This window comes from Pteropus medius, unplaced genomic scaffold (assembly GCF_902729225.1).
Source record: "Pteropus medius unplaced genomic scaffold, Ma_sr-lr_union100, whole genome shotgun sequence".
Lineage (NCBI taxonomy): Eukaryota > Metazoa > Chordata > Mammalia > Chiroptera > Pteropodidae > Pteropus > Pteropus medius.
In genome coordinates this window covers 15,390,392-15,407,380 of record NW_024347791.1, presented here as the reverse complement: position 1 = coordinate 15,407,380, position 16,989 = coordinate 15,390,392, and the positions used below count along the sequence as shown (strand labels likewise).

Sequence of the window (16,989 nt, the reverse complement as noted above, 5' to 3'; positions counted from 1 at the left end):
TATGTGTATTTTTAACTTAATTGTAGGTAAAAGTTTAATTTTCATGTATAAATAGATGGAATAACTATGAATTAAATTTATCTGATTCTTCTTGAATGGAAGTTAGAAAAGATTCCTCAGTGCTTTGGGTACTTTTTCCACCTTTGAGGACCCATTTTTTAAGATGAAATTTAAAAATACTTATGTCTAATATTAGACTTTATATATGATACATTTGCCAAAACATTTGAGAGTGGCTCAGTCATTATTAAAAAGACCAGTCTGAAAAGAGTTTCTATGCATGGTTCTAAAAATGCTTAGGTATTTTGTTTCTGTTCTTGAAGTGACTTGCTAATTTTAGTACTCAATTTATTTTACAAACAACCTCAAACTACCTCTTTTTTTTTTTATTTTCTAGAGAACTTATTTTCATACTTCATTTCAGTAAACCTTCATTGAATACTTACTATGTGTGCTAGGCACTGTGTTAGATTCTGGGACTACAAGGATAAATAAGATTGTTTTCCTCATTGAATTTGACAATCTAAGTATTTAACTGAGTCTGTCCATCTGCCTTTACAGACTTCTCTAATAGGTTTTTAAGTCACTTGTCTGTGTTTCATGTCGTTTCTATAATAGTAAGTACAGTAAATGCTGTTTATTGAGTGCTTAATTCTTGCTGGCTACCATGCTAAGTGCATTATATACATTATCTTATTTAATTCTGCGAACAGTCCTAAGAAGTATTTTATCTTCATTTATTTATACATTCATTTATAGTGATGCTGAATGTTGTTTTATTTATAGTATGCTAGAAAAGATTTGACCTCTTGATTTCTCCTTAAGCAGAAGTTGTAATATAGTTACAATAGATCTTAAGTCCCGAATAATGCTTTGAATAGAAAGATTCTAATTTCATAAGGTATTAATTCCTTTTGTTTTCTAAAGTAGATGAATTGCTATCAAAATGTAATTTTCAGTTGTTTAAACCTTTGAAAAGACAATTCCGAAGTTCATTATAATTAACTGTAACATAGGTCTTCAGGCACATATAACTTTTTTCTAGTTCAGCAGTGGGACCAAGAGCTTATCACATGTACTAAAAAATGTGTGTATTATTCAGGAAGGAGAGAGTATTGAGGTATATTCAGCTTTAATTTCTTTTTTAGTCTAATTTTGACATACATCTAAATACCTTGAAGAGTTTTGGTTTCTGTAATGAAAATGTATTCTTTCCGATTTAAAAATGATCTTCCTCATCTATTAGTGGAATATGTGCTTTATCAGCAATTTAGTATGGTTCAGTCTCATCATTTTTCAGACCCTCTCAAAACATTTGAAAGATGATGTATCTTCCACTGTCAACACTTTTTGCCAAATCCTCATTTGTATTCTAAATATTTTGTTGTTGTTGTTGTTGTTGTTTTACCAAAAACTGCCAACAGTTTGCCATCCTTTAAACTAAGACCTTTTGCTACTGGTTACATACTCTTCTGTTTTTAGGACCGTTAGACAGATAATTATTCTTTCTCTAAGTTCCTAAGAGAGGTAGTCCTTGATTTTTTTCTGCCCTCAGTCTGACATATATATTTTAACTTGACATAGACAGTTTCTCCTTTTCAATGTAGCAGAATCCTTGATACTCAGGTCACTGTATATTCTGACAGGAACAATATTAGGGGTAGAATTCCTGTTCAAGGACAGAACAGTGACTAAATTATAAATGTATTAGGTGCTGGGACCACAAAGATGAATAAGTCAAGATTCTTTTTCTCAAACTATAAAATGCCTGTTTAAAGTCCTTGAAGAGAAAGGAAGGTTGATTTGAAAATATCGAGATGCTCTTCTCCAAACAGGCATACAAACACTGCCTTCCATGATAATGTATTCCCTCAGAGTATTGTAAAGGAAGGTATATAAATAAACTTTAAGCCAGGATTTTCATTCTATTTTGTGGCCTCAGACAATAGCCAGTTGTCATTTGCTCTAGTAGTAGATGTTCTATATCATATATTTATTTCAGATTTAAAAAAAATTATTTTGAAATAATTTCAAACTTACAGAAAAGATTCCAGAACAGTACAAAGTACTCCTTCACCCAGATTCCACCATTGTTAATTTTTTATTACTTTTCTTCTTTGCCCACCCTCTATCTTTCTATCTCTATACATATATTATATATGCGTGTGTGTATAAATACATACCCATTATCATAGTTTTTTTCTGAACCTTTTGGAGCAGGCTACAGACATGTCCCCTCACCCATAAACACTTAGTGTCTCTATCTCAGAAACAAGGTATTCTCTTATATAACCAGCATATAACCCTCCAAATCAGAACATAAGCATTGGTACAACACTACTATCTAATCCTATTCAAATTTCATCAAATTTCATCGACTATCCCAACAATATCTCTTTTCTGGTCCAGGATACTATCCAGGAATACATGTTGTATTTAGTTGTCATGTCTCTTCAGACTTCTTCAGCCATATTTTTCCCTACCTTTCATGTTTTTAATAGTTTTAGAAAGTACAAGCCCTACATTTTTTAGGATGACCCTCAACCTAGATCCATGTGACATTTCCTCATGACTCCATGATTGGTCATACATGTCTGGCAAGAATGCGACAAATAGGGTTGTGACCTCAGTGCATTACATCCAGAGGCAATTAGTGTCAAATCTTGCCACTACTGGTGATTATCGCCTTGGTCATATTGGTGTCCTTTCATATTTGATCAGTATTTATGGGGAGATATTCCAAAATTATGCCAGCATCATCTTCTATTCATTAGCTATAGTGTGGGTGTCAGTGATATCTTCCACCTAAATTAACCGTTTTTATGATGTGATTGCCAAATGATATTTCTCTATTTCTATTGTTCCTTCTACATGTATTCTTTGATATTGTATTGTAAAGTAGAACTTTCCTTTCTCTCCTATTTATTTATTCATTTATTAAATCAGTAAGGACTCATGGATTTCAATTTTGTTTAGTGTGTTGTGATTTACTATTATTTATTTTGCCATTTAAATTGTCCACAATTTAGCCAGTGGGAGCCTCTTTAAGCTGGCTCCTATTCTTGTTTATCATGTGCCCTTCTCATTCATTGTGTATTTTTGGCAGAACATGCTGTTCCTGGTTCATCTTGTACTTTGCCTGGTCTAGTCCTGGAATCAGCCATTTCTCCAAGGAGCCTCATTTGTTTTTTGTTGTTGTTTTTGTTCGTTTTTGTAAAGGATGGTATTTAAAATCAAAGATTTAAGGGCTTAGTGCACTCATTGCTACTGGGGTGTCATTGCTTATAGGAACTAGGAAATGTATGAGTACATGAGTATAGTTTGTATATATACACATACTTATATATGTATATGTAATACACACTTATGTACATCCATAATTATTTCTATACCTGTATGTGTGTATATATATATATATATATATATATATATATATATATATATATATTATAAAACCGTAAGTTATGTTCCTATACTTCCAGTCCAGTTCCCCAGGGTTCTTTCTAGCCTTCTTCTTTTCCATGTTTATAAATGCCTTATCTGGCAATAAGAAACTTGACTTCATCTTAGCTTCAATATGGTTATGATTTGCCTGGCTCTGTTATTTATTTGCTCAGTGTGTTACCATTTTCCCTGTCATGTAGACCACCCTGTATCTCCCTTTACCACTTTGTCATTGACTGCTGGGCCTTCTGGCCTGTTCCTCTTTGTGGGTCTACCACTTCTTACAGGATCCACAACTCTGTGCATCTCTCTGTCCCCACACAGTACCCCATTATCCTTGCCATGGCCAGTTGGCCCGCATCGCTGCTGGCCTTCCTAAAATGCCCTTAGTGTCTTATATCCTCAGCCAGCATGCTAACTATTTTGCATAGCCCAGTATTTTCATTAGTTAATTTTTAACTATATTACCAGGATTTACAAACATACATATATATATGATGAACTATATACATAATTTCCCCCATATACAAATAACAGCACACTATATTAAATGTTCTACATCTTTGTTTTTTTGACAACTATGTAGTATTCTATTTGTGTGTGTGTGTGTGTGTGTGTACGTGTGTACAGCCAGATAGGCACACACACCCCTACCTACCTGTGGTAGAATGAATAACAACCATAAATTCCTCCCATTCTGGTATGCATTCCTCTTTGTAATAGGACTTTGCTGCTTCTCCCATCTAGAGGTAGAACCTATTTCACCATCCCTTGAGTCTTGGCTGACCCTGTAATTTGTTTTGACCAATGAATATAGTGGAAACGATATGTGAGTTCTGGAGCTTAGTCCTTAAGAGGCCTTCAAGGAATACTTTCCTGCAGCTGCCGTTTAAGGAAGCTGGTTTAGCCTGTAGGAGGATGAGAGGGCTTTAAACTATTGGACAGCCATGTGTTTTTTTCCCAAAGTTATTTACAAGAAAACATTGAAATAAACATGTTTATATTCTCAAATTGGAAAAAAGTAAGATGCCCCAGTTGACCATCCGCATCAACCAGTAGACGTGAAAGTGGGCTATCTTGGATCTACTAGCCCAGCTGACCCTTTAGCTGAATGTACCTGCAAAGGAACTGCCCAGCCAACCAACAAAATTGTGAGAAATAACATGATTTTGAGGCACTAAGTTTGGGGTGGTTTGTTCTGAAACAATAGATACCTGAAACCATATCTGTGTTCATTTCGGACATATGAACAATATTACAGTGACTATCTTGTACATCTTATATACGAATTAAATTTTAATAGATGACAGATTATTTTCCAGAAATGTTGAGACAATTCTTAGCATCATCATTAATGTCTGAGAGTAACAATTTCCCCCATAAACTCACTATCACTGATTTTTTTGACAATAAAATGGGTAAAAAAATATTTCTTATGGTGCTTAATTCTGCATTTTCCTAACAACTTGTGAAGCTGAGCATCTTTCGATACATTTGTTGGTTCTTTTGATTTTTCAATTCTCTGAATTGCTTATTCATATCTTCACTCATTTTTTCTATGAGTTTTTTTTATCAATTTGTCACTTCTCTTTGATATGTTATAATTATAATCTTTTAGCTTTCTTTGCAAATATGTTTTATCATTCTGTCTTTTGGTTTTTTTTTTCTTAGTTTATGGTATCGTTTATTTACCATACTTTTTTTGATATTTCATGTAATCATTTATGTTTTTTTCTATATTGCTTCTGATGTTCCTGTCTTGAGTATATCTCTCTCCTATTTTAGGTTTTATAAACCTTTTTCTAACTTTCTTCTAACTTTGTATCGTCTTTCCTATCAATTAGGAAAGATAATCAAAAAAAGAATGGTATAAACAAATTAGGTTGTTCGTTTTCCTTAAGTAATGAGAAATTAGAGGGAGCTATCCAAGGATGCTTTTATGGTGGCTCCATAATGCTGTCAGGAATGCAAACTCATTTATCTTTCTGTTTAGTTATCCATAGCAGCTGCTTGTTACCTTTTGGTCCCAGGTTGGGCATTTCAGACGGAGCAGCAACTTCTATTTCTTCTATCATCATCCATGGCTCTGCTTGTTTTAACTGAGGATCAATTCCAGTTTGGTGACTATAACCTCTGAGGATGGGGCCAAAACAAAGCAGGTTCCCCATAATAGCAAGTTATTTTGAAATATTTTTTCTGTTCTTTGAAAAAAATAATGCTGAATTTGCTTTCTGTGTTATAATAAATGTGTGTACAGACTAAGGCTTCACAGTCTTTTTCTTTAACCTATTGGACAGCCATGTGTTTTTTCCCCAAAGTTATTTACAAGAAAACATTGAAATAAACATGTTTATATTTCCAAATTGGAAACTAATGTTGAGAATAAGAACTTTATTACTACCATCAATAAAACATATTAATTAAAGGCATTTTATGTGCCAGTAACTATGGTAAGCACTGGATATAAAACTGAATATGGTGTGATCCTTGTCCTTAAGAGGTTTACCAGATAATTGGGGAAGCAGTTAAACATTTCATTAGAATATTGATGGTAATCGGGTATATTATCAAGTTAGGGTGGAAGGATATCAGTGTTAGTCCAGGACTGGGGAAGTATGATCAGGGAACTTGATAGAAAAATAACTTCTAAGCTGAGTGACTAGTGGGAGTTAGCTTATTGGGGGATGAGAAGAACTTTCCAGGAGCTTTAGTAGTTCAAAGATACGTCTGAATTATCAGAGATAGGCTATGATGAGATAAATTCTGGTGGGGACTTTTTCTTAAGTCCTCTTGGGAAGGTTTTAAAGGGTATTGGATAAGATCAGATTTGATAAAGTTAAGCTAGTTGAAGTGGTAGTGGTGGCGGGGAAATGCTTTAGGTAAATATTGAGTACCTATGTGAATATAATGTGTATGGGGGGTCAGAGATATATAAAACATAATTCGTGTTCTCAAGGAGTTAGTGGTTTTAAATAACGACTCGATACCAACAACATGAGGCAACATACTAATATAGTGTCTGTCCTATAAAATGAGGGCAACCGAGGACTAGAATTAAAACCTGAACTCAGAACATCTTCGTGGATTCAAAGCATGTATTTTTTCCATATATGCTGCTCTGCCTTCCACTGCACTTATTTCCCCTTAACTTATTTATTAGTGTGTTGCTTAGTTCAGTTACTTCAGAACCTTGTGAAGTTAAAATGGTTTTCAGCTTGGGACATGAAATATCAAAGGAGCTTCGGGCTTTCTCCAGGCAGTTTCTGTGTTGGATGGAGTATAACCAGGAAGATAAATGCTGGTCAGAAAAATTGCTGCATTCTCTGAATGAAATAGTTGTGAATAGTCTTGAAATTAGTTTCTGAGAAACTTAGTATTGAACTGATAGGAGAGTGGAAGACAAAACTCTGGCATAGCATGCCATGTCACCAGATAGCTGCGTGGCATTCTTATTAATATCAAAAGTGTTTTCCCAATTGTTAATATACAGAGCAAGGAATGGGAAAAGAGCATGTACCAATGCTAATAAATAAAGCAGTGTTGGTTTTCGATAATATGTTTATATTTATTTCTAGAAAGCAGTTGTAAAACTAAAGCTTATTCTGTCTCTCAATCTTTCTAACGCCTTACTTTATTTCAATCTATTAAACTAGCTATTTTGATTCGGGCCAAATAGAGATGGCTAAAGGTAACAATTTTATCCTTTGGTGTCTAATTTTCTAAGGGTGTGCTTGCCATGTGATCTCTCTGGGCCTCAATTTTCTCTCTTGTAATTTGATACACCTGGATGAATCATCTTTGGAGGATTCTTCTTGCTCTGAAATGTGTCTTGACATGACATCCACAAAATTTCTTTAAAAGTTAGGATATGGTATCCTGACTGGAAAAAAATTACTTTTTCTATAGAATTGGGAGGACTAGGAAGGAAGGATAAAGGTTGGGCTGATAAGTTGATATCACAGAATGAAGGAAAATAATGAAATTCAGAGGGATGGGGTACTTCTGGTTTTTTAACTACTCAAAAACTCTTTGAGTGTGGTTTAAATGCCAAATACATAAGATAATCAAAAGTGAAAAATAATAAGATTACTATGATCAAGAATTTTATAGTCTAGTAGCCTTTTTCATCTGACATCCCTTGAGCCTTAATGTACCAAGCTAGAGAGGTTCTCAAAGTGTAGCATGTGTCAGAATCACGGGTAGAGCTTATTAATGCATCGATTGTTGAGCGCCACCCCCAGAGTTTCTGACTAGGTAAGTCTGGAATGGAACCTGAGAGTTTTCAGTTCTAACAGATTCACAAGTGCTACTGGTGATGCTGGCATCTATTGTATGAAATTAATTTATTTCTCTCATGCCTCTTGAATGGTACGTGTCTTATGCAAACATTGGGAAAATTTTTAAAATAGTTTCTCAACTCATTTTTCTGTGTTCAGAGTTCTCTAGATGAGGAACTCCGATGGGGGAGATAATAAAATGAATGAAATTAATCTATAATTCAAAACCTTATCTCATTAGAGAAGGTAAAGACAAAATTGCACAGACATACTATAGGAAGAATATCATTCGGGGTTGGGGAAGGGGGAATGGATTGGAGTGGGAGAAAACAGGGTTCAGGCCCATTTGCTCGGGAGCTTCTCTCATCTACCTTCTATCTAGACTATGATATATATAAAAGAGACCTATCTTCATTTGGAAATTTTGTGCCCTTAAATCTAGATAGCATCAAACACATCAAGCATCAAACACATATAGCATGTACCGTAATGTCACTGTGCCAGTTTGTAACCTAAAAGTCATATAAGTAATTATTTAACTTTCTTCATGATTCCTCTCACCACCGTCCTTATTCAAACCCTTTATCCTTGGTGTAGTCTGTATATACTTTCTCCCTAATCGAATTTCTAATTTTTATATCCTGTTTACCATGTATATATTAAATAATTAATAATTCAGTAGGCTAGATTAGATAGGAGAAAAATCTCAGCATTTTAAAATTGGGAAAATATGTGGAAACATCAGTGGGTTTATATCTTAATATTAAATTGTTTATTCAAAAAGTCTAGAATTATACATTGTCTACTTCCAAATTTCTCCTTGGCTTCAGACTTGTATATCCTTTGGCCTATATGACATCTAATAGGCCTTTCAAATGTAACATGTTCGAATAAAGCAGATCTCCTTCCTTACCACTCACACCTCACCTCCTACAGGCTTCCCTCTTAGTAATGGTAACTCCATCCTTCCAGGTACTCAGGCCAAGAACCTGGAATCATTCTTATCTTTTCTTTTTTCTCACCTGTCAGCAAACTCTATAGGTTCTTACCTTCAGAGTACATCCAGAATCTGATCATTTATTCACCATCTCCACTGCTACCTCCTAAGTCCAAGCTACCATCATCTTTTATTTGGATTAGTACCGCCACTTCCTAAATAGTCTCCCTGATTCTGGCTTTGCTGCCACTCTCATTAGTCTTCTTAGACAGGCAGCCTGGGTGATCTAGTTAAATGTAAGTCAGGTCATTTCATTCCTTTTCCTAACACCCTCTAGTGGCTTCCCTTTTCACCCAAAATAAAAGCTGACTCTTGACTTCGGATACTACATTCTTCCTCACTCTACACTAGAGTAACACTGGCCTCCTTTCAGTTCCTTGAACACATGAAAAGAAGGCATGCTCCTTTTCACTCGCTGTTTCTTCTGGAATACTCTTACCCCTAGATATCACACGGCTCAGTACTTTTACCTCTTTTATTCAGGTGTCACCTTTCCTGATCATTCTTTTAAAAATTACAACTTCTTAAAACTGTCCTCTTCTTGGCTTTATTATTTTTTAAATAACACCTTACATTCTTAAATATAGAGTGTAAACACAATGGGGACAGGGATTTTCATTTATTTTGTTCCTGCTGTATTCCCCTACAACTAGTATAATGCCTGGCACATTGTAAGTGTTCTATATTTGTTGCCTGAATTTATTATTTTATCTGCATAGAGGAGCATGCCTTTCCTCTGAGAAGTACACCTGACAATCATGTGCTTCTAGCATAGGCTACCAGTCATTGATTTCTAACCCTTATTATTCTGCTTCTCCTTTTTTCTAAAAATAATATGTTCTATGCCTCTTTTTAATTTGAAATTACTGTTTGATTTTTATTATAACATACTTCCTCTGGCAAATATTCTAGTTCCTAAGTTCATGTGTTATTTTGGAAATAATTAAGCATCCTTTAATCTTCTGTAGAGTATATGAATTAATTGCTGCCATTGAATGTGATGTTTCCTAAGTCATAGTAATACTTTGATGTGCATCTTGCTTTTAGATGACTCTATATCATGATTTATAACTTTATACCGTAGCTTCTTTCATATTCTCCAAGAAAGGTCAATCTCTATTCCCCTTATAACAACCTGGACTGAGAGGACTTTGTCCTGTTTTGATTTTTGAGAGTTTTGTAGGTTTTAGTGTTTTTGTGTACCAGTGCTTAATAACTACCTTAATTGAAGCATTCAGGTCCCACAAAGGCACCTTGCTCTCATACTCTTTTTCTTTTTCTCTTGGCCCAAGAAGACTTGAATTTTATGTATTTGCCATGGAAGTCATGCACTTTGGATTTTTCATATCAGGCATTGTGCCAAATTGTTGGATCATGTTTTGAATCATGTCCTAACTTTTCAATTTGAAAAAGAGTCACTGCAGTACTTATGTTCATCCTATTGCCATTTCTTCAGGATGCTGGGAAGCATAGGTGGCTCAAATCTCAATCCTTCATGTCTTTTTTTAGATGTTAAAGGTTATTATATTCCTTTGTCCTTTATTACCTCGTTAAGATATACAGAATGTAAAGTGAATTCAAAAACATTAAGTCAGACATACAGGATTCAGGTTCTTGTTTCTGATGTCGGAGACTTTCCATTCTCTGAGCTTGGACAACAGACAGTAGACATGAGGAAGCCCTTAACCTTAATTACATTTCGTCACTATGGCAATGGAATGTACTTAATGCTAAGATTCAATATCAGTAGCTAAAAATATATACTGTATAAATGAATTCTTTTTTCCAGATGCAATCCGGAACTTGAATGTTGACGTGTATAGTAATAGGTAGAGGCTTTGCTGAAAACAGATATTGCTGCATGGCTTGTAATACCCTGTGGGGGAAAAAAGTATAGGTTCAAAAATACACGTTTATTCATAATAGTGGACAAATTAGAACTAACTTGTGTAAAGCAATAAAGGGCTAAATTATTATGTTTGTCAGACTTAGATATTATTAAAATTATGTGTTCAAGGGATATTTAGTCAAATGGGGAAATGCTCATGATAAAAGTTAAGGTACAAAAGAAAAAAATTCCAGCTTTATTATGCAGCATAATCCAGTTTTGCACTTAAAAGTAGGCTCTATAAATATAGGAAGAAAATATGCCAATAAAATAACAGCGATTATTACAGGGTTTGAAGATTGCATTCATCTTTGTATTTTCTTCTTTGTAGTTTTCTGCTTACTTTCCAATTTTTATACTTTATGTAATTTTATTAAGTACTTTTAAAAGAAGGAAAAGATTTTTGGAACTAAGTACAGCTGGGTGATTCTAGGCAAATTAGTAACAATGATGATGGCTGCATTATACCGAATACCTATTATTTAGCAAATATTGAATGTATTTTATATATTTTGTCACCCTATTTTTGTAATAGCTCAGCATTGGAGGCTTAATGATCTACTTTTACATATTGGGGGGGAAAAAATCTCAACAATTTTAAATAGCTGTTAGCTAGTTAAGTGTTCAAGTCAAGATTCAAACAGAAGTTTGTCTTCAGAATTTTCTAAATATATCATTAAGCCTTCCCAAAATAAACTTTCAAAGCCTGTGTGTCTTTACTGTAAAACTCAGGTGGGATTGTTGTGCAGATTAAATGAGAGAATATATATAAATCACAGGACTAGATTTATCCATAAATATCTTATATCTAGGCTTCTGGTCTTTTTTCAGTTCATTTCTGCACATGTATTGTTCAAGCTGGTTAAATATTTTCATTAACAACATCATCTGAAATTTAACTCTGTAATACTAAACCTGTATGTTGCGTTTCTTCAAAGAAGAGCAAAGTTAATCTGTTGATTGGAATTTTGTTCTTTATAAAAGTTAAAAAGTTATGCTTCTTATGTTCATATAGTACAATTTTCCAGTCATTTTTGGAAGTTTCATTTTCATGAGGCTCAATAATACTTTGTTTAAAAGGCTGTAAATAAATAAATGAATGAATGAATGAATGAATAAATAAATAATTGGCTAAAACTTATGTTCCTCACGTTCCTTAAAAGATGTTTTAAGAGACATGATATTTTGTTGAGATTAGGAAGGACTTCTGTTTCTTTTCTGGGTCTGAACCAATTGAGAGAGCAAAAACAGTAAGCATATCCAGTTTTTCCTCTCTTGATTTAGTTTTGTACTTTTATTTAGAAATTAGTGTACAAAGGCTCCTGAAACACCTAAATATGATGATTTGAGTCCTAGCTGATAGCTGTTTTATAGTCAGAAAAATACATAGAGAAATTAGATATGGATTGCTTGCTCTGATGTTCAGAGTTACGCTATTGCTTATGGGTACAATAAACACCTAAAAAATTTAAGACAAATGCGATTTCAAATATTATTATATTTTTCTACTTGAGTGTCATAATTTTGGACTTGGAAAATATGGACACTCTTATCCATGGAAAATATAAAGAAATATAAACCTACCTGCTCAGAAATTTACATTTTGACCGGATTTTAAAAATTCCTTTAAATGATGTAGATTTTTGTGTGTGTATGTTTTAGCTACTACATAGTATTCTACTGAATGATTAACCTCCATTTTAGCTGTTCTACTGATGAATAGGTAGATTATTATACATTTTTTTAAGGAAACAACTTCAAGATACTGGTTTTTCTGGAAGAAGGAGGGAGGAAAAGGATTGTGGCAGAGTGAAACTTAATGATGTTATATCTTTTAAAAATATAGAGATTTGAAGCAATTATGGAGGTAAGACAATAACATTATGGACATGAAGTAAATGAATGTTAACAGTGTCTTGTTTGAGATATTTTTCCTTTCCTGCAGTCATGAAGATATTCCCCCATGTTTTCTTCTGAAAACATTATTTTTTTGCTTTTCACATTTAGATCAGTAATTCATCTGGAATTTGACTTCTCCATGGGATTTTAGGTAGAGTTCAAGATTCTTTTTTTTCCCATATTGGTACAAATAACCAAGCATTTATTGAGAAGATCATCCTTAAAGGGAGTAGGTATTTTAATGATGAAAAATAATAGAACATGTTTGCATGTTGATAAGAAATCTAGGCCTAGATCATTCTCTAGATTCTAGGGAACTGATGGCATAGGCATGAGATAGAGTAAATGAAAGAACATAGTTTTTGAAAGGGAAGGGATCCGTAGCATAAATCGAACATTTGCCTTTGCTTTGACAGGGAGGCACTTCCCTTCTAACAGGAAGAAAAGAAGAGAAAAATGACTGCAATTGCCAAGTTGGTTTATAAGACTGCTGTGAGAAGATGAAGGAATTCCCTCTTTATGTTTCTGTTTTGTTCATGAGATAAGGGTAGGTCCTGAGAGGGTCGGTAGAGGAGGGAAGGGTTGTGGAGGATTGAGGAGAAATGATAAAGTATGAAAGCCCAGTTTGTTCTCGTTCTTTCTTTCTCATACCTTCAAATTCTGTGTAAGAGAGAATCTGATTGGTTAAATTAGTCACTGTCCAGTATAGAGCCCTTCTCTTTGGGGTAAACTCTTGAACCAGAACTTGTAGTAGGCTACTGCCTTGCTTGAAAGGTTCACTTTGGATCAGAAATTCATCCTTACTTAGGGTAGCTATGGGCCAGTGGTAATGGGGGAAACACACATGCTATAAAACATGGTGACTTAAACATATCTGTCTTTGTTCAGAAGGAAACACTTCTTTCTTGTTCCCTTCAACAAAAGTCTCAGAATTAAGTCAGTGGTCCAGTTGGGGTGATATGAACAAATCATTGTGGTTGGTTGAGTAGAAAAACACTAAGCCAGATTTGGGCCTTTATGCTCACCTCTGGAGTGGAGCCAGCCTTATCTACATTATGTCCTGCTTGTGTTAGAAGGGAGTTTCTCCAGAAAAATCGAATTGTTTTTGCCAGAGAAGGATGGAGCAGTTGCTGGTTAAATAAAAGTATATTGGAATATAATGGAGTAAAGCACTGGTAGACCCTTGATCTTCAAAGAAATATGATTCTTTTTGTAAAATCATTGAATTAAAAACTGAAGTAATCATGTTGTAAAAAACTTTAATCTTCTTTTAGAATTTGTCTTTACTGTTAATCTGTTTCCTTTGACTTAATAGCATTACCACCACAATGGGCCATGAGTATTTCCTTTCAGATTGCATCCCTTCCTTCTTTACATTAAGTTTTTGTTCAGTACGTTTTGTTCAAGAGATTTAAGGGAGAAACACCCTTCATTATTAGAACAGCTTGTTGATAGGGTGTTTGGGGAGGGCATTACTCTAAAATATAAATTATTCATCACAAGAAGATGCTTTTGCAGACATGGCAACAGACCACACAGTTTTTTGCCAGAGTTCTGTTAATATTTTACTTTAAGAACAAAGAACATTAGAAACTGTATCTTTCATCTTAAAAGTATTGTACAGTACCTGTGGGATAGGTTCACTTCTGAAATCTCTTTTGCAATAGCATGTCTTACCTTGTTTCTTAGATTGAGTCAGTGGGATAGCATTGGGAGACAAGAAAATAATAAAATGTTCCCAGACTCTAAATCAGTTTCCCTAGGTGGAAGGCTATAGTTACTTAGTAGTAGAAGAGTTTAGCTAACATCAGATAAGCCTATGATTCTGAAATGGTCTTTCACTTAGAAAAAGGAGATAGACTCTGACAGAAAAATAAATGTCTTTGTTTTGTGATTTACTCAAGAGAAGGAGATAAAACTACACAGGCTTTGCTTGACAGATAGTGATTGCTCAGTTACAGAATCTGAATTTGTGAAGAATAGGTGAATATGTGACTTTTTTCTTTTTAAGAAAACTATGCAATGAAAGTCCTTTTCCTGTTAACATGTCATTTGGTAGGCGCCAATAGCTCTAGTGTGGAAAAGTATTATTCTGACTTTATTCTACATAAACCCAAGGCAACTTGATTCATTGATACCTTCCAAGGTGTTAATTTGCTAGCTTCACCCAATATATGCTAGTTACATCAGCATTGTATCCTCTTCCTTTCTCACAATTGAAGCATTTCACTATCTTTCATGCCTAACGATCCACAATATAGTTTTTGGTCATTTTTAAGTACTTCACTGTGAATAGTGTGCCAAAAAGAAACTTGAAGAACATCTGTATCATGATAGAGAGAGGCCATAACAAATAAATAAGGGAAGTAGGGCTACCCAGATGATTTTTCAATAATTCAGGGAGCAGAATAAATATTTTAAATTTAATATTTAAATTAAATGGTCATATTTACTTTTCTTGGTAAACAGTTCTGTGAATGTTAACACATTATAGATTGGTATAATTACTATCACAATCAGAATACAGAACAGTTGTGTCACCCTAAAATCTCCTTTGTCCTATCTCTTGATAGTCACACTCTTCCATCCCTAACCCCTGGCAATCACTGATCTGTTTACCACTATATTTTTGTCTTTTCGAGAATGTAAATGGAATCATACATATGCAACCCTTTGAGATTTGCTTACTTAGTATAATGCCTTTGAGATTCATCCACTTTGTGGCAGTTTTTTTGTTGGATATGTGATTTGTAAATATTTTCTCCTAGTTTGTAGTTTGTCTTTTCAGACTTCTAAAGCAGTGTCTTTTGCAAAGTAAAGGTTTTTAATTTTAATAAAGTCTAATTCATCAATTTTTTTCTTTTGTAGATCATGCCTTTGGCATCATGTTAAGAACTCTGCCTTATCCTAAGTCATGAAAATTTTCTCCTGTGTTTTCTTAAAGTTTTCCTTTTAGATCTGTGAACCATTTTTAGTTAATTTTGTGTAAGTTATCACATCTTGGGTCATGGTTCTTTTTTCTTTCTTTTTTTGCATGTAGATGTCTAGTTGTTCTAACACCATTTATTTTTTTAAAAAATCCACACCTCTTTTTTCTCTATTGAATTGCTTTTGCACCTTTGTCAAAAATGAATTGACCATATTTGTATGGATGTGTTTCTGGATTTTGTTTTGTGTTTCATGAATCTATGTGTCTATCTCTTTGCCACACTGCCTTAATTATTGTAACTTTAGAGTAAGTCAAAATTAGTGTTTTCCCTCCAACTTATTCCTCTTTTTAAAATGTTTTAATTCTTCTAGTTCCTTTGCCTATTTTAGAATCAGCTTGTCTATATCTATAAAAAGCCTTTCTAGGCTTTTGATTATAAATGCGTTAGTACTGTAGATTAATTTAAGGAGAATTGACATGTCATAGGAGAATTAACTATGTTGAGTCTACAAAAATTCTCAGACTAATATCTTTATAGAGATGAGATGTTACATCCATGATCCAAAAGTAGGATAATATAGGAAAAGGAACAACCAGATGACAAGAAGGAGTTATAGAAATTAAAACATGATGGCTGAAATTTAAATTCAGTTGAATAGTTGGAAGATAAACAAAAAAATCTTCTTGAAAGTAAAACAAAAAGGCAAAGAGATAGAACATGAGAGAAAGAGTAGAAAATTAGAGGATAGAGCTAGGAGATCCATTATCCAAATAATCGGAGTTTCAGAAAGGGAGAACAGAGAAATGGAGAGGCAAAGATGATCAGATAATTCATCCTAAAATTGAATGAAGGAGATCTCCATTTTTGAAAAATGAATTTTAAAAAGAAACATACATAGCTTTTACAGGAAATAGCAATTGCCAGGAGCTAGGGGGAGGGAGAAATACGGAGTTAGTTTTTAATGGGTACAGATGTTCAGTTTGGGAAAATGAAGAAGTTCTGGAGATGGACATTAGCGATGGTTGCACAAGAATGTGAATGTACTTAATGCCACTGAACTATACACCTAAAAATGGTTAATTTTATGTCAAAATTTTATATTAAGGTCAAAATAAACAAGAGGAGACAACAGATGAAAAGTTTTGGAAGCTAGAGAGCAAATGCAAAAAAGGCAATTGATTTAGCAAAACTAAACTGATAAAGCAAAGTTCAACCTGATTCTACAATTTAACAAAGGAGAAAGAGAATCAGGCTGATATGTGCTAAAGAACGCAAAGAAAAATAAAAGAAAACTACAGGAATTGAAGAAGTATGAGTTGTGGCTAAAAACAGTAGAGATTGAAAATTTTATGAAGAGTGAAATTATCCAACAAAGAAAATATATTCTGCCCTATTCTGTGCAGCTGAGCTATTGCTCCTCTTTTCTTCTGGAAGAAGATGGGGTATATTAGCTGGACAAAGTGTTCCAGAAGCATAGGCACAGACAGCTGAGGGTGATGTACCATTCTGGAAATGGGATTAAGTAGAAGTATACCTACTAGATGGTAAGAGCTC

General features: G+C 34.0%; 1 protein-coding gene across 6 annotated transcripts in view; it reads left to right on the top strand.

The window, feature by feature from the left end:
- ANKIB1 (ankyrin repeat and IBR domain containing 1) overlaps positions 1 to 16,989 on the top strand; it is a 110,533-nt gene that overhangs the window by 2,509 nt on the left and 91,035 nt on the right. The window contains exon 2 of one of the 6 annotated variants that reach the window (XM_039878111.1): positions 12,922 to 13,052. The exons of the other annotated variants lie outside the window; for them this stretch is intronic. The gene's annotated coding sequence lies outside the window, so the exon portion shown is untranslated. The remainder of the gene's footprint in view (positions 1 to 12,921; positions 13,053 to 16,989) is intronic. 6 annotated transcript variants of the gene reach the window in all.